Genomic DNA, 19,411 nt, shown 5'->3' with positions numbered 1-19,411 from the left:
AAGGGAAAGGGGCAAAAAAGAATCGAATGTTGTTGTTGATATTGGTACTGTTAATTTTAGATTATCATATAGATTTTATAAAATGAAGCAAATGAGGAATTATAGTAATATTTCAATTCTTTCATTCCTGTTGCCATTGAGGACCCAGGATTCTTAGCATAGAAGAAAAGGATAAATTGTTATCTGAGAAATCTTGTTTATGGAAATAAATAGAAGGGATTAGATGGGATTTTGTGATAGCGTATTGCCCAATTCTTTTAACTCCCTCCAGCTTGAAATGTCAAGCATTGATTAGTGATCTTTCATCAAAATTTATTTTTATTTGATATATCAATGGACAGACAACTGGCTCCTGTCAGGAAGGAGTGAACTAGAAACTAGCTGAGTGGCAAAAGTTTGTTATCCCAAGTCATTTACTTTCTCAACATCAAGTCCAACGTATCCAAATGTTCCTTTGTTTGACATCCTGGAAGTTTTTATGTGCAGTTGTACATTTCATAGATTTTAAAATGCAGGATAGGCGATGCTTAAGTTTTTGTTTTGTAATTTTTACGTGTCGTTTTTAATTTTTTGAAGTAGAAGAAAAAGCTATTGAAAGCATCATTATGACTTTCCTACACTTTTCATGGACCCCTCCCAGCATAATGATATTAATAATGAAAATTATGTTTCATATAACTTTAAATATTTCAATATTTTATTTTTTTTCTTTCTTAGGCAAAACTTAATAGTTTTTAATGGGCCCTAAATGTGTAATTTTTGTATGATGTGAAAAAAAATTAAAACAATTTCTTTATCTCTCAAAGTTTATTTTTTTCTGTCTGATTTTAAAAGAAATTAAAACCTTTGGGCCTCTGAAAGTACCGTGGGCCATAGGCAGTGGGCCTCCTCTGCCTCGTGAGTATGTCAGCCTAGGGCTGCTGACCATGGAGACGTGAGTAAGCACCAGCATTTTACCTTGACCCTGTGTTTTCAGGCCAGTAGAGCCACTTTAGGGAATGATGCATATGGAAAGTGAGGATACTAACATTGAATCGCTAAACTTCAGTATTTCCACATCTCTTGGAAGGCCCTTGCATCCTCCCAGGCATAAGCATACTCTAATTTAATGATAATTGGTTACCAAATAACCTATACAAATATTCTTGTTTTTTGACCAGACTTTTGATAAATTTGAGTGGAAGTATATTCTACTTTATGCTTTTGTTACTTGAGTTTACAATGTAGACACTCCTTTCTAGACAATAGCATAGAATATTTATGATTCAGAAAGAGTACTAGCGATGTCACCTTAGTCTGAACACTTGGGCAAAGTTAGTGATCTCTGTCAGCCTCAGTTCCTTAGTCTCCAAGTACCTACCTTAGAACTGTTGTGAATAGTAAATGAGATGTTCAGGCTCCTTATACATTGCCTGACACTTGATAAACACTAGATTAACAGAAAGTTGTAGAATGGGGATGATGATAATGTCTATGGAGCACACACCCACTTCTTATTGATATTTAAGAGGGTTGAGAAGTTACAGAACCCAAGTAACTGGAACGTGTATTCTTGAATAGAACATACTGCCCATCTTAGGTAGGTAAGGTGGAGTACTTTCATACAGAGTCAGTTGGAACCATTTTTCTCTTAATTTCACAGTTCTGTGATGTTTAATTGTCTCCATTTTCAATGGTCACAAATTCAGGTTTAGGGAAACCTGACATGTTCAGGGCACACTTTCCTCTGCACATCATTGAGTCCAAGTCTGGTGATTTTTTTTCTCTCAAATTTTTTCTTTTTGTTTTTTTAATTCTCAAAGTCTTTTTTATAGAGGTCAGACATTCCAGGGTAGCCTGGCCTTAGAATGGTGGCCTCATTTCTTTTAACTCCAGAATTCTGATTTTTAATGTTTCCTCTGGAAGATCCAGACTCCTTTGAAAGTAGCAGATGCCCTACCAATGGTAAAATTTCTAGAAATAGTATTGCTATAAAAACTCTGATAAACAAAGTATCTAATTTATTAGATTGGTTTTTTTCTTTACTATCTTTTAAGTCTTTTAACATTTTAAGCTTTTTCTAACCTATGGTAATTTTCCAGTTAATTTGTATCCATTGTAGGCAAAATTTTTATGAAATGGTGCTGTTTAACTAACTGGTAAGATTTAACTAGCTTCCTAACTTTTAGAACTTAAAGAGATATCAATAATTGTTAGAGAAGGATTGTTATAAAGTGAGTAGCCGTTTCTCAATTTTTTTCTTACCCAAGAATATGCAGGTTGATTTTGTCTTGCTAGGATATCCAAGATCTTTGGTTTAGAGATCTATCCCCTTAACATTAACTAGTATTAGAATTCTGTTTTCCAGATTTGATTTAAATATATATCGAAAATAGAAATAATATTCCCATTGTATTTCCTTTTAACTTGTGAAGTGGAGCATGGCATACAAATAGTATTCTCAGTATTTCAAATAATTACCTTCTTACTGTGCAAGTTCTTTTCAGCATATAAAACTCATCCAGTTTTGTTGTAGATGCAATCTGATTATTACATGTTGACAAGGTCATATATCTATTAATTGGATTGGAGATGGGATACAAAATTGCTGTAATTATTGTAATTTTCTAGCTAATTGCAGGGTTGGTGGTGAATATTTTACTTCTGCAAAATGAAAAACAGTATTCCATCAGAAGTTGTTTTATGGGGGGTTCAGACATTTTGTTTTATATTTTTTGGTGCTTTTTGCCCACAAAGTATCTCGTGTGTGTGTGTGTGTGTGTGTGTGTGTATTAATTCGCCTCTGAATGTCAGAGTGCTCATTGGCAGGGATCAGTGGAAGCAGGCAAAGACAGAGAGCAGAGTAGTGCTTTCAGCTACCTCTTTGTTCTGGTTGCCATGTTACCTCTATTGTTTATTTATAAATTGGAATACTTTCCTTTCAGACCTGTAATAAAGGTTGGATGGGTCACATCTAGTTGGAAGAGGAATCCTCTTTACTCTCTTGTCACCTGTGCCCTACTTACAGCTACTCCCTGAAATGAGCATTTTTTAAATTAAATTTAGATTGTTTATGTGCTATTTCTTTATGTTAAAAATTAAGTGAGTTATTGGTCAGCCTATCTAGTATTGTAATATAAGGCTTATTTTGCATATTCTATCTTTTGTATTTTTGCTTTTTTTTAAGCTAAGCCAGCTTCCAAAGCTGGAAGCTGAATTGACATTTTAAAAATAATGGTATGTACACAAGGTGAGTGTTTGGAGGATTGCAGATTGGTGGGGATTGTGCTCCTACGGGGATGTTGGAAACTCACTGCAGAAGATGGTAAAAGCTAGCTGACTGATGTTTATTCCCCGCTGAAATATAAACTGGAGGCGCAGGTGAAAATTGCCAAACCTAATGAGCAATTTGGCAGATAAGACAGGCTGTCAGGCGACAGCAGTTCAGCAGCAGGCTCACTGTCTACGAACCAAATTGTTTGTTCCAGAGGACCGCATTTAAATACCATAAGTAAAATCTTCTTTTTCATTGATATTTAGTATCACAAAGAAATGTATTTTCCTTCAGTTTTCCAGTTAAATAACTAGCAATCAACAAATGGTGACTTTGGTTGTAAAATGATTTTTAAACTTGCCTTTTATGTATTTCATCCATAAAAAAAATGAACAAAATATATTTCCCCACATTAGAATACAAGTGATATTAGGTTTTAAAATACTAATAAAATGTAAGTGATCACTTGCTTCATTGGGCTGAAACATTTCATCTGTGGTCTTTAGGTTGGAATACACCAAAGTAACATTATAGTCTTTTCAATGTACTGTGTCATTTACATCTGCTTACTTTACCCAAGAATCCTTCCATTGAGCATATAAAATTTAGACACGTGCATGGCTTTTCTCCACTGAGGCTTTCCGAATATTATATCAAATAAAGGACATTTGGAAAAGCTTTTCATATCTTTGCAGAATATAGCAGTCCCTTAGGAAACTTCTGGTTCCACCTCCCCTATTGTTACCATTGGGAACTTGGGGCGAATGCAATAAACTAACATATGTAGTCTGTGCATAAGGCACAACCACAGCTCATGTCTTTATATTCAAGGCAAGCGGAGTTATTGCCAAAAATGGATGAATAGTTACTGTATGTCAAGATCCCTTTGTTGGTTTCTTTGTGGCATTTCCAAACACCTGCCTTGGGGTCCAAGCATCTTTGGATTTCCTATCTGGCATCAGTATTTCTGAGTTATCCTTCAGCAGAATAAGCATTTTCCTCTTAGATTATTTAATGGCATCTGTGTGAAGCACGTAATTTAAAAAAAAAAAAAATTCACATGTGTATTTAATATTTATACTTAATGGTGACTGTCAGTTGGATTGAGGAGGAGTATTTTTTAGAAGTTCTGTGCCTCATGTAATCAGAGGGACTTTGGCCTATAGTTAGCATGCGGTCCTTGGACAGTGTCTTCATCTGCAGAGGCTTGCCTGTAGGAGATTTCATAGTGTAGCCTATGCAGGATCTCCCTACCCTGACATGTGGCACTTAAGGTGGGGTGAGTTACAGGCTCCACCAGAAGTTGCCTTTGAAATTAGACCCAAACCATGTGGAATTGGACCCTGTGCACAAAGTTCTTTGTATCAATCAAAACTTGCTGAATCCTTGGGAAGAACGGTTCTACAGATTCATCCATTGCACCCCCGACCTTGCCAGATTTCTCCACTGGCCAGTCACTTCTTCCTTTCTCACTTCTTTTTGTCCTTTGCTAGTATATTTTATTTGACCCTGAGGTCTTGCCTTGAACTCTTGCCTTTGTATGGAAATATGCTTATTTGCACAATAATATTATCTCTTTTATGAAATGCAGAAACAATTACACTTGAAAATTTGTAATAGTAATAAATATAAATATGAATATATTAATAAATATACAATTTAAATCAAAGCCAGAAAGCCCATTTCCAAATTATTACATAGAGAAAATAATTATATGATAATGTTTTAGTAGACAAGATTAGATTGTAAACAGATTTTTTTTTTCGTCCATTCTAACCAGGTACCTAGGTCTTTTTTCTGTTAGCACATGTCAGAGAGAGACACATGTTGTGGATTATTCTGTCAGCATGAAAGCCTGGCAGAGAAATCTTTTCTTAATGCTGCATTTGATATAGATCTCTTGTTTACTTCTTGAAACTGTGTTTGCTTGTTTATTTTTTCATTGCTTTTAATGTCAGAAATGGCTTTGCATTCCCAGTTCTCTTTGCTCCTGTCTGGCTCCAGTACCCAGCTGGAGATGAGCTTCATACCTCAGAATCATTGTGTCATTCCAGAATGGGGAAGGACCTAGAGAAACGACACAGAAAGCACAAGGTGCTTAGTGAATGTGCCTCTGATATTTTTTCCCCTCTGACTTTTCCCTGGAACTGACAACTACTTGTCTCCGCGAGGAGCACATTTTAAAGAAAAATAACTTTAAATCAGTGCATTAATTCATTATGTTATTTTGTATTTACTAAATTCATTTATATTGACTTATAAATTAATTATATCTATCAATTTATTGCCTGCATATCAGCAAATAGTTCTCCTTAATAAAGAATCTAGCTATGGCCATGCTACCCTGGACAAACCCGATCCCGTCTGATCTTGGAAGCTAAGCAGGATTGGGCCTGGTTAGTACTTGGATGGGAGGCCACCTAGGAAGACCAAGTACTGTAGGCATAAAAAATAAAAAAATAGAAGATTATAAGCTGATAAGGTCCTTACAATCTGTAAAAAAAAAAAAAAAAAAGTAATAATTTAAAAACATATATATGTTGTAAGTATATAAGTATATACATATAGCTGATAATTAGTGAGGCTGTATATGGAAGGAGTATAGAAGTAGCATATAACTTTAGGAAAATAAATTATTTTATAAAGATGACTCCTATGTTTAAGATGTAAAATTAAAGCTGGACCAGTCTTGGAAGCCTCAGACCAGCTATAATGTGGAAAAAGTAACCAAAGGGCATCTCAGATCACTGCTAGGTTACTCAGCCTATCATCACATTTAATTAAAATGTCAGCTTGTGCCACGGCTGATCCATTGGTTAATTTGTTATTTAAATCAGCTTGAGAAGTACTTATTTTAAATATAGAATTTGTGTTAATGCATTGGAAAAGATAATTCTATTGCTTGGCAGGGATGTTACAGCCTAAAGATTTATGACTTAGAACAGCAAAACCAGCTGGTGATCAGTTTGCATAAATAGTATGCAACTACTAATGTTTGATAATAGCCATTCTTTTATGACTAGAGTAAGGGAATTGGAAATGGGAGGCAGAAACAATGTCACTGATAAATCAAAAATCCTAGAACAAAACTGCACTGAATTCTGAGTACGGGTCTAGGACCCCTGGTTAAGGCTTGGGAGAATCATGCATCATTTCTGAGGAGGTGAGTGGAGCCAGGCGGGCAGGGGTACTCATGGACCTGCCATCTACGCTTCAGCCAGGGAAGTTACCAGTCTGCCTTCCTCGTTTCTCTCTTTTATCTAAGAGCTGCCTCCTTTTCTCTTCAAAATTAGAAACTTAATCGGAGTTAATACATAGTTTACCTATCCCCAGTTTTGAAAAGCAGAGTGTATTTTCTCTGTGTGTATATGTATGTTTATATATATGTATTCGTTCTCCCCTCACCCCTAATTCTGAACCCTAACCCATTTCCTAACCCTAACCCTAACCCTATGTATGTATTAGTTTTATATTCCTGCTATAACAAATTACCATAAACTTTAGTGGCTTAGAACAACACAAATTTATTACAGTTTTGTAAGTCAGCATCCCATAGGGATCTCACCGAGCTGAGATCCAGAGGCTGGTAGGGCTGTGTTCCTTTCTGAGGGCCCTAGGGGAGAACTCATTGCCTTGCCTTTTTCAACTTCTGGAGGCTGCCTGTGTTCCTTGGCTCATGGCCCCTTCCTCCGTCTGCAACCTTGCTTCTCTTTGATCCTTCTTCTACAGTTACATCACCTTCTCTTCTGCCCTCCTTTTCCATTTTTAAAGACTCATGTGATTATATTGGGCCCACTTGGATAGTTCAAGATAATCTCCTAATGCCAAAGTCTTTACCTTAATCATATATGCAAAGTCCTTTTGCCATGTAAAGTGCCATGGCATGTTCCAGGCATTAGGACGTGGACAACTTTGTGGGCCACTCTTTTCCCTACCATTATATAGCTATATTTTAATATCGTAGAGTAGTGTGAAAAAAAGTACTACTTCCATTACTTTATGTGTGATGGTGCTGTCTTCCCTGATCAGGTGACTCTGGGTATGGCAATGAGCATGTGACCCAGCAACATTCGTGTGATGGGTTTTTTTTTTTTTTTTTTTTGGTCATTTTGATTTAAGTCCTTTGGTAGGTAAGGTAATGAATAGTGGGACCAAACACTTCATTGCTATCATTAGTATTTCTTTGAAATTTTTTTTTTTTAAGATGAGCCAGATGGAATAATATTTATAAAAATAAAACTGTAGTCATTATTATATAATTCTGTTTGCTTGATAAAAATCTGTGGTAACAAATTTGGTTGATATTTATCTTTTTACATAATTAAAATGAATTTTCATAATAGGTATCAATTTATGCTTATAAATATAAATTTGTTATAAAAGTTATATACAACTTATGAATACTAAAAACATTGGATAGTTTTAATTTCTTATATGTACTCTGTTATTTGCTCTTCTCGTCTCTTCTTTATGATTTGTTTTATTTGTTTTTTAAGCTTTCAGAAGTGATTGTAGATGTTTAGTTATAGTCTAGACCTTTCTATAAGGATGTGAACAATGACTTGTAGGATGATTATATGAGTTGATGGAATTTGTAAATATTGTATGCAATTTTCAGTCTTGAACCTCTATATCAGTTCCCGTTTTTGAGTTATTTTAGAAGTTTCTAATAATTCTGTTTTTAGCAGAGGCTTTAGAAAGTGACTAAAGACTAATTCTAATCAGTCTTCCTGAACATATTCACCTTTTATTTGTATTATTTTACCTTGTTTTTCTCTTTTGATTGTAAGGAAGTGAATTCTTGGGCATTTATAAAGCTTTTAGAATAAAAATTTGTTAAATATAGCACTCTTTCTATTTTTGTGTGTTTTTATATTCTGCTTTATTGTGTAGCTACTTACCCCTCTAGAACGTAAGTTATTATTATAAAGCAAGAATCACATCTTCATCCCTCTGTGCTTACAGCAGCTGGCTCACTGCTTCGCATGCCAGAAGTGTACTCTCTTTTCCTCTCAGCCCCATGAGACACTGGCAGTGTATCAAGAGGAAGGGCATAAAGCATGGACTTGGTCAGAGTTGCTTTAGAGGGGAAGACAGTCTTTTCAATTCAATTCAGGTTCTAGATAATGTAACGTGATAAGACTATTCATATCTATTGAATATAACATTCAACATATCCAAGTTCAAAGGTATACCCGGTCTTTTAATTTTATTTGTCAATCTGCTAGCATTCTTTTAGTAGGATTTTTTTTTTTTCCACACCGAACACAATTTTATACATTTTTAAATTTTTGTACTTTCTCCAAGATTGTAAATGTATATGGAAACCTCACAAATAACCTTCTAAATCTATATACTCAATTGGATATGCTTGATCAGTGGCCAATGCAATACTCTATTAGTGCATAAAAAATTGAGATCGTTAATTAGAAAAAATATCTACTGAAAGCACATCTAAAGTGATTGCTCTCTGCTTTATAGTTATGTCATCCATCTTCATTCTCCTCCTTTATTATCAAGACATACTAAATTGCTGCATTTTTGTTAAGATCTTGATACAAGACTCGATTGTTCCAGGAGAGAAGTTTGATTCAGCTTTAATAATTTCATAGTTGTCGTTATTATTCCTTATCAACTTTAAAAACAGAGAAAAAATAGAAATTAAAAACGTTTTGAACTAGACAAATCGAATAATTGCTGGGGACACAATTTTATTATCAGGGACTTGGCTGATTGTAGACCTTGATTCTCTTTCCTCATCTATAGTAACTGATGCTTTACCATCATTGATAATGAAAGTGTTGATAAGTGTAATCTGCTTTCTTATGCAAGAGTCAGAATTGTCATGACTGTGGTGTGCTAACGGCGTCTAGAGAAGGTGTGCATCTGTGTGTGGGTCTGTGTGTCTGTTTTACAGTGATTCCTTGCCTTTATTTTTATATATTCACAAGTATTATCCTTATTTATTGACTGAAAACTGAGTTTTGATATAGGCTTCTTTACTTCAAATATTCATAGCAATATTAAGGAATACCATATGGCATGAAGATATTGTTTATAAAGCTAATGAGACAAGTTTTCAACATGATCCATATATTGTTTCTAATAAAATGTATTTTTCAGGTTTTTTTCTTGATTTATTTTCATAAACTCTGTTCTTGAAATAAATACCCACACACCATACAAGTGCTATACACACAAAAACAGACTTTTTAAGGGAGTTATTAATTAGATTAATTTAATAGTGAAATCTCTCTATCCACATCTGACTGCTTTTATAATTTGCTTTCAGTTCCTATGGGTTTCAAGCTTTCTAGCTTTTTATGCTACTCCTATTTGAAAATTTTGTGGTTTTTTTTTTTCTGTCTGCTCATCTACTTTTAATGGTAAATACCTTTTTGAGCATCTTTTCATAATGTACTTTAAGGACATCAAAATAATATGAGAATAATTTTCACATTTCTTCACTATTACTTACCAGTAGTATATCACTTCATTGCTTTTTGAATTATTTTTCAAAAAGATCTACTAGCTATCTATCTCTGGGTAAAATGCAACTGTTTTATATCTATTACTTGACTATGATGAAATGTGCTTCATCTTTCTGAAAAATGGAAGAAATCAGACTAGTATTTGTTACTTACCTTTCCAAAGTCAAGGTGCATTTAAGTAAATGGGGTTTAGGCCACATCTAGACTAGTCATCATGTTGTTAAATTTCATGTTGCATTTTAAGAGTCATTTGATTTGTGAGATACAGTATTTTAGGAGGTTTGACTTAGCAAATCTGAACTGCTGAATGAATGTTGCATAAAGTCAGAACAGCTTATTCTAAAGAGATTTGTTCATCTGTAGCACAGAAATTATTATAGAAATCATTATGATGAATATTCAACTTTAGGCAGCTTTTGTTTTTTAAAATTTTTATTTAACCTTAATTGGGGAAAAAAGATCATTCTTTAGTATCATTACATTGCATATTTTCCACTTGTCTTTATAATTTTTTAGTTTGCAAAATCATTTGTCTTTTGATAAGTTTTTTTTTATTATAGAACTTTTCAAAAATGTAAAAGTCTAAAGAGAATAGTATAATGAAACTCCATACCCACATTTTAGGTCTAACAATTTATGGCCAATCTTGTTTCATGTATGCTCTCCCTAAAGGGATTATTTTGAAGTAAATTCCAGACCTCATTTAATTTCTTCTGAAAATAGTGTATATTTCTAAAAAAATAAAAATAAAAAATTATGTACTCCAGTGCTGTTTCAGAAAGACAATACTTTCTTAATTCTAAGTAATAAAATGATTAAAATTACTCTGTTTTGTGAATGTGGTTTTATATTTGGCTTGTTAAAATTAGGATCCAAAGAAAATTCATACATTGCATTCGATATGTCTCTTTTAGTCTATAGGTTCTTCTTCTCGTGTGTGTGTGTGTGTGTGTGTGTGTGTGTCTGTGTGTGTGTCTGTGTCTGCGTCTGCGTGACACACACCCTGCAGTTCATTAATTGAAGCTGGGTTGTTTTTCCTGTTTGGATTTATATGAATTCACTCCATTGGTATCTAGTTCTTATATACCTTGTGTTTTTTATATCCTGGTAGTTGTTAGATGTAGAGTCTTGATTTGCTTCTAGTTTGAATATTTGACAATAGTATTTGTAGGTAGTGTTATGTGGTTCCATCAAGAGATGCATAAAGACCGGTTGTTTCTCATTTTGTGATATTAGCAGTATTGGTGATTATTGCTAGATCCATTATTTTTTTTATGTTTGCAACATTTTGATATTCTATCTTTCATATGTTAGCTAGAATATTTCCATAAAGAGAAATTTTTTCTCATCAACTTCTTTGTTACCTTGAGGTATGAAAGACAAACCAAATGCTTAATTCCATCTCTTTCTTTACCAATTTTCAGAATAATGAGTTGATTTTCTAGGTTAACTCTCCTGGTTTATTTTTCCTTTACCTTTCTTTTAAAAACAAGTATCATTAAGAACTCATTAACATTAACATATTGATTGTTGCAATTTATTGCATTATTATTCTTATCGATATTCAGATTGCCCATGTTTATAGTCATGAGACCTCTCTAAATTAGATCCTGAGTGCTTTTGATAGTAGCATCCTTGCTTTCTGCCCTGACGGTGTGTTCCATGCCCCACATCTGGAATCAGTCATTTCTGTAAGCAGTCTCGAACTGTTATTGGGAAAGGCCACTATTTGGGTACATTGGTTTTATTTTGCTAAGCTTAAAAGTAAATTAAAGTCAAGAGCATCCTGGGCTCTAATTTCAGTTTCCAAAATGATATCTGAAAGTGTAGTGAGTCTATTCTTGATTATTTGAGACGTGAATCTTTCTTAGGGCACTGATCAACATGGTTTTTCCATGCCAATTCCAGTTTTCCATTTACTTTCTGATGAACTTTTTAGTAACAGTACGACTAATGTTTCTGTGGGCACCATGACTGTACAGTTGATGAGATCTTACACTTCTTAGATGCAGAAGTATTGATGGGCAGTTTTGTGTAGCCTTCAGTAAGATGCCAGGACACAGAGCTACTACTGTGCTGGTATTTGTAGGGGCCTCTCAAAGGAATCCGGGGCAGTTTGATGACTGGCAGCTAATGTTTTAAGGTTTTTGTTTTGTTTTGTTCATGTATTAAAGGATAAATTGGTCTCAGTGAGCTTAACATTTTATATTTACCTCTGATGAAATTGTCCAGAGAATTGTGCCAAATCATCGTGATATCTTTAGTAGGTAGGCACAGTGTGAGGGAATCTGGGCATAGCCGGCATTGCCGAGTTTCGGAGAGTTTTTTCTTTGTCTGAGCATGAGCTCTCCTGTTCCTCAGAGCAGTGTCTGGCTCCAGCTCCCACAGTCCTCACCAGGTCCTCTTGGCTTTTCATTCTCCGTTTCATCTTCCAGGGCTAGCATCACTGGTGGTCTCCGGTGTGGGGTGCACAATCATCGAATTATGGAAACAATATTACAACTTTGTACACATCTTTATTATCTCATTTTAAAATTTACCATTTCTTGTATTAGTTTAATAATGTTTATATTAGTAGAGTTGAGCATACATTTAAGTGGTAAGTAAAAATACTATTCTGCTGCATGCCCAAAAGTTTTTGCTAAATTATCAGGAAAGGGTGGAGGACCTGGACTTGTCTCCTGGGTGGTCTCTGCATCCCCTCTGGGGGCAACCCATCAGTCCATTCTTCAGTGAAGCAAGAATGATTGTTGAAAACCCACATCTCTTCCTTCTACCCCCAGTGCTTAAAAACTTCCAATAGCTCCCTAATATTTTTTAATACAGCTAAGAATATTAGTGTGTTTGTTAAGTTTGCTACCTGGCTAACCTTGACTTATCCCTCAGGATAAGTAACTGTTTCTCTGGTAGGTCTGTCCTGTTACTAAAAACTTGTTATGGGGTCCTACAATGCCTTTTACCTTTGGTATTCCAGGAATTTGTCTGGTTTCTCTAGATCCATTGGTATACTAATAAGTGTTTAACAACCAAATCTCTGAAAACCAGAAAAGACCTGCTTTGTAGTATTAGCCCATCTCCATGGTGTAAATACTCTCACTGTGGCCAATTTCAAATTACCAATCATGTCACTGATAAAGAGTTTGTAAGAGATACATGTTAGCACAGCCTTACATGGTATTTCCATTACTTAGATGCAATAGATACATCGAGAGCATAGATACTAATAAAATGTAATAAAATAATAGGGAAATGAAGTGTTTTGAGTATTTATTGTCTTTATTTTTAATTTAACTTATATAATTATAAGTTTATATACTTTAATTTTTAATAATGAGTTTAATAACCCACTTAAAAATTCTGAAAACTTAATCTTTTCTCATGAGATGGTATGAGCCAGCTTTAGAAATCCCCTGAGTGAAGAACAGACAAGTCACATTTTTTGACATTTATTCATTCTTTTTTTTCATTAAAATTATTGGGGTGACATTGGTTAATAAGTCATATAGGTTTCAAATGTACAGTTAATAATACGTCCTATGTATATTGCATTATGTATTCACCACCCAAAGTTAGATCTCCTTCTGTCGCCATATATTTGACCTCCTTGACCCCATTTACCTCCTCTTCCCTGTCTTCCCTCTGGTAACCACTAACCTGCTTTTTATGACAAGTCACATTTTTGAATTGATTAAAAATAGTGGAATAAGACAAATGTGATAGGTAGTTACAACAAACGATTCCAATTGGGAGGAATTGAAGCAATTTTACGACAAATCAGTAGAGGAAAGAGACAGAATTTTAAAGGTAGATTGAGCTGTAGGTTACCAATGTTTAGACACTGACTGGGTTAGGTAAAGGTGATAAGGGAAGAAAATGTTCAGACAGATTTTGACTGATTTTATTAAAAATGTGTATAACCTCCTTCCCACTTGGCTTTTTATTTTCTTATTATTCTTGAGAGGCTATGACAATAAATGTGTGAAATGATGAACATAAATATGAGTTGTAACTTTCTATCTTTCCAAACCCTTTTTTCTGGTTACCCCTTTTGAGATATGCAGTAGCATCTCTGGCTGTATGCTATGGTACACATCAGCCATCTGAAATTTTAGCCTGATGAGAAGTAAAGAAAAGGTTCTTTACTCTTTTCTGTGACTTAGCTGTCATATAAAATTATTTAATGCTTATTTTTGATATTTTAATTCAGTAAATGTGTTTCGACAATGAGGCAGCCCTGTTACAGCCAGTATATTCTTGATTAATCTTATGCTTAATTTATAAAGATTCTAAATACTACTTCTTTCTAATAGGAATTGCTGTTTTCTCTTTTTAGAAATGCAAGCACAAAAAGTGTGTGGTTTGTCAAATCATTGTTTAATCCCTCATAAAGATCCTCCATTTAGGTCACAAGTAATTTTTACCTTTAATTTGCTTTAGAGCATATGAGATATTTTGAAATCCAGAGGTTTGAAAGATTCAATGTTACTTCGTTTTTGTTCTCTTAAAGAAAGACCAGTGTTCAGTCCCAGGCTTATTATGATATATGTTCTGCATAATTGGAAGACTGTTGCTTGAAATAAATTCCAGTTAATTTCTTCAACATATACTTTTTGCACACTAAGTTCTAGATGTATAAAAAAAAAATCACTTGTATATATTCTGTTAGTTTGGATACTTTAAAGCTTACTATCCTTTGTATAAATATATAGTTGACACTTATAGATCCAATATATATGCTTTGATTATCTGGTAGATATGGATGTATGTTGATCTCAAAAATAACAATAAAAACAACAATTAGGAAATAGAGAATTATGGAAAGGGAAAACGTAGGTTGGAGTTGAAAACTAAGAAAAAGGAAAAGAAAATTTTTATATTTCATCTGTATCTACCATCTATTGCATAGTGTTCAGGCCTACAAAGCTTTGGGTTTGCTTTCTGGCAGCTAATGTGGAATGGAAAATAAGATCAATCTTCAAACATTTCCTTCTTTAGCAAACTTCCTGACAAACACAAGCTTTGTCAGACTCCTGACAGCTATACGCATAATTTCAGCCCATCTATCCATGAGGTTCTTTTAGGATGTACTCTTCTCATTTTTCTTTTAATGGCAATATTGCTTAAATTTTCTTTGAGCTGATCTTTGAAAGAGCTTATTTCTTTGGAAGTGTATTGACATCCAGTGTTCTGAATAATAAATAGTAAGATAATCCAGAGAGTAAGATAGGAAAAAGGAAAAAGAAAGGCAAATATAAGTTAACTGAAATTAATTTGCAATAAGATACTCACTAACATATATGCTGCTGTTTTATGGAATTTACTTCTGAATTACCAACTTTTTCTGTTGTAACTTGCTTGCCTTGCATTATGATAGCTATTATATGAGAAAAAATATGTGTAACAAAGAGGGGAGCATACCGGTGCAGCCAGATACCCACGGCAGCTCCAGTGGAGCATCTCATTCATGATGGCAGCATGGATCCAGTGACGTTCAACAGCAGGTTATTGGCTCTGGGGAATGAACTATAATGTATTAATCTTGCTTTGTGGGTAGACAAGATAGGAGAAAAAAAAATGATGAAAATATTCTTTCTTAGAATCCCTATTTTGCTCTTTATTTCCTTAATTTATCAGTCATTGAGAAGTGAATTACCAGAAGAGTACTAAGTGATATTTGCCTGCAGCTACTAAATTGGTAGTTTTGCCTGAATTACGTAATCAATTCCACCTAAGTTCTCAAACTGACCATATGTTTGACTGAAAAGACTATTTTGGTGAAAATATATATATACTATTTCACAAGACTGCAGTGACACATTGTGTGAAAGTATCGATTAAGGGCATCCAACACATTTCTCTTAATCCGGTAAATGTTCCTGACATAGATATAAGAACAAATGCCATCATAGTTACAAAAGCTGATGTAAAATGTAGACATTTTAATAGCCATGCAGTAGGACATTTCCAATATTATTTTCTAAAGGTTAGCTGTCAAACTTTAGATCTTATGAAGAAAAAATTTTACAGTGGCTTAGAGTATACTATTTATTTTGTAAGCAATGTTTCTAGACAAAACAACCCTTCTGTACCTTATTTCTAAAAATCAAAAGCTATTAGAGACAGAAGCTCTTCTTGTTACAGATGAGGAAACTGAAGCCATGTGAGAATGTGGATAGCCCAGTGTTGTTTTAATCTGTGCTTTGAAATGTCTGGTTTATTGTTTGAATTAAGATCTAAGCACCTGGGAGTTTGTCTCTGTAACAGAAGATACACAGGCATGCACTTTATCCTATGCTGCCTCATCATCCTGGGTGACTCGCTTCTTTTGTATGTTGAATCAGTGTATAGTCATATTTGCAGAGAAAACTAAGGAGGCATATTAGAAATTTATACTAATGTGGATAAATTTTGTACAATTGAACAAGATTGATTGCCATTCCTACTTAATTCAGAACAAAGAAGGGGAATCTAATTTTTCTGTTTTCCCATACCTTATTTGCTATAATGAAAATGGCATTCTGCTCTGAATCATTTTCAATGAAATGGTTTTCAATATTGTTGTCTTTGTGACATTTTGACAATTAAAATGTATTTTTCAAGCCTACTGGAAAAGCTGCAATGCTTTTTTTTCTTGTTTTCATTTTTTTCCACTTGCTGTCCTTGTTGCCTAGGAAACTACTGTTGGGTTGAATTCTGTTTGCTTGGTTGTCAGGCTATCAGAGTTATGGATAAAGTTCTTGGCTTTTTAGTTGTAAAAGTGCTTCTTAAATATTAGAAATGTTTTATTTATATTAAAGTGCTTTATCTCCTCAATTAAAAAGCAACCAAACAGTTGTTTGGTTTTCTTAAAATAATAAAAAGAGGATTTTCCCCCCTTGATTGTTATTGGAATTTCTGTTTTATATACAGATTTATAGTAGAATTTGAATTGTCCCAGTGGGTTAGTTCCAAATATAGCACTTTAATAAAAACATTCTTATGTAAATATTTGTTTACTTCTTTGGAGAGTTGACAGGTATTGTAATTCCCCAAATGTGCAAATATAAACATTAAAATATTACATAAAACATCTAGTGAGAGCTTAGAAAATGCAGGTTATTTGCCTTATATCTGATAAGCTGAAAAACTATTCTGTACATAACAATTTCAAATTAAAGTTTAAATGAAAGCAGTAGTTAGAACTGCCTCAGATCTTATCCTTTCTTAGTGATTAAAAGTTAATAAAACTGAGACTATAAAATTAATGAATATTTAATTTTTTTAAGCTAAATTCAGTATCCTATGAAATTCTTCAGCGCATAGAAAAATTTCAGAGATACATGTGTTTGTGCGCTGTGGTAGCCACTACCCCCACTTAGCTGCCGAGTCCTTGAAATGAGGCAAAGATGACAGAAGAACTGAGTTTAAATAGGCAGCGTGGCTAGTGGCTACTGTACTATACAGCACAGAGGAGGGCCTTGCTACTCCAAGGTATTGCCTGGGGCCTTGTTAGAATGGAGAATCTCAGGCCCTACCCTGGACCTACTGAATCAGAATCTGCATTTATAGGATTTCTTAGGATCGATATGCAGTGCTCTCCAGTCTAGAGCACTATTTCCCCATCTTGGCAGCATTAGGATTGCCCGCATAGCTTGTAAAAATAATGCGTAAGCCTCATCCTAGACTCATTTTTCTATATTTCTGGGTCAGGGCCTAGGAAGTAGCATTTTTCAAAATACTACTGTAATGACCAGTGAAGAGTTAGAACCACTGATGGAACTCAGAGTGTAGACACAGGTGCAAGGTGGGGATGGGAAGATCTTGAGTACTGACCTGAGTTTCTGACCTGTTGTTAAGGCCTGATGTAGGATGGGTGTAGGTGAGAAAAGGAGAATTACCCCTTATATAGTGTTTATTATGCCAGGAATTGTTGTTATCCTAAATTGACTAATTTCACAAGACCGAAGTGTCATATTGTGTGAAAATATAGATTAAACCCTACATCTAACATATTTCTGTTAATCCAAATAAATGTTCCTTATGTAGATATGTATAGTATGAAGCATTTAGTTTTACACACAGACTCCATGAAGTACCCCCTCCCTTAAGTGTGCCACCCCCCGCTCCTTCCTCCAAGTCCCTAATAATAAAATGAATTATGATGAAGTTAAAAGCCTCATTTGTTTGCTGGTCTTAGCTAAAGGGAACGAACTTGTCTCATTCTTAAATTTCCTTTTTTTTTTTTTTAACCCGTGGAAAATGATCGTAAAGATCCAAACATCAGATGAGTCATTGGCTAAATGACAGTGACTTTCTTTCCAGCTCTGAGGTTCAGTGCAAGTGAGTTCAGCTAATATGCATTCACTGCTCTTTTATGGTAAGATGAGTATGATGGAAGATATTGGTGAGAAAGTTGTAAATAAGCCAGAGTCCCCTGTCTTTAAGTTCTTTGTGTTCTAGGATTGCATGCTCACTGGAGAAGAGCATGTTCTCTGTGGCCTGACTATTGAAGCTTGGACTTTGTCTCTGCTAGGATATCTTAACCCTGTAATATCAGTTTCTCTACCTGTATAATGGGGGATAATAATCTAACCTATTTTGTAGCCTTGTTCTGAGAATATGATCAATTAAGGTTCTTAGCAATGCATGACCCATAGTAAATGCTCAAATGTTAGTGATTATAGACTTAATTGGTTTATTGTAAATGATCAGGATGTATTTACTTTTACATTACTCTTTCCTTAAGGAGTGGAGTAGATTAGCTATGAAAGATCTCTGCACTTTGAAGGTAATATAAACAGACATGTAGCCATATGTTTCAGATCCATGAAGTCTTATTGCCGCCTTGGAGCAACCAGTTGGTGCCAAGTGGCTTTATTAATAGCCAGTATGTATAGGGCTCTGTGGTAAGGAATTAATTTGAAACTGGAACACAAGACAGAAGAGTGGATATGGAGCTATTTGAATGCTTTTGAAGTGCTTTTGTCTTACTTCCCCAGTATGAAATAGCATTTCTTCAACTTCCAGCGGCTCTGATCCTTTACTCTGCTTTATTTTTCTTTATAGTATTGATCACCGTGAACATAGTCTCTAAGTATTTGTTTATCCATTGTCCTTCTCTCATCATCTGAATATAAAATCCTTGAGGATTATTTACTGCTGGCAACTGGAAGAGAGCCTAGCACATAGTGCTGCTCAGAAGATAGTTGTCTTGAATGAAGGACTTTCAAATCATTCTTATATAGCTTTTAGTACCATGAAGATTCAAGCTCAGGATGAAAAGTCTGTATATGAGCAAAATGAAGTATAGAACTCTAGTGGAAGTTTAACACCTGAGAGTTAAAAAAAAGCCTTGCCATTATGAAGTAGTTGGTGATGGTTAATGTGCTAGTGAAATAATTATAAACTGTAGTAAATTAGAGGACCTTCATCTGTACATCCTTAAATAGTAGAGAATTCACTAACAAAACTAGGGAATCACCAGATTCCACTTGGGAGAAAATGTTAAATATTTGTATAGTATTATGGAATGAAGAGTATAATAATAAAAGAATGGGAAAGTAAAAAAATAATAAATATTTGTATAGTATTATGGAATGAAGAGTATAATAATAAAAGAATATAATAATAAAAAAATAATAAATATTTGTATAGTATTATGGAATGAAGAGTATAATAATAAAAGAAT

At 34.3% G+C, this 19,411-nt stretch overlaps 1 protein-coding gene and 1 pseudogene across 1 annotated transcript in view; both read left to right on the top strand.

Moving 5' to 3' along the window:
* PARD3 (par-3 family cell polarity regulator) overlaps positions 1-19,411 on the top strand; it is a gene marked incomplete at its 5' end in the record, with an annotated part of 511,767 nt that overhangs the window by 145,371 nt on the left and 346,985 nt on the right. The window lies entirely within an intron of this gene.
* On the top strand, positions 5,580-5,698 carry LOC112479345 (annotated as a pseudogene).

The sequence above is a fragment of the Pteropus alecto genome, unplaced genomic scaffold, assembly GCF_000325575.1.
Source record: "Pteropus alecto unplaced genomic scaffold, ASM32557v1 scaffold204, whole genome shotgun sequence".
In the NCBI taxonomy this organism is placed as follows: Eukaryota; Metazoa; Chordata; class Mammalia; order Chiroptera; family Pteropodidae; genus Pteropus; species Pteropus alecto.
This window is presented reverse-complemented; position numbering and strand designations above follow the sequence as displayed.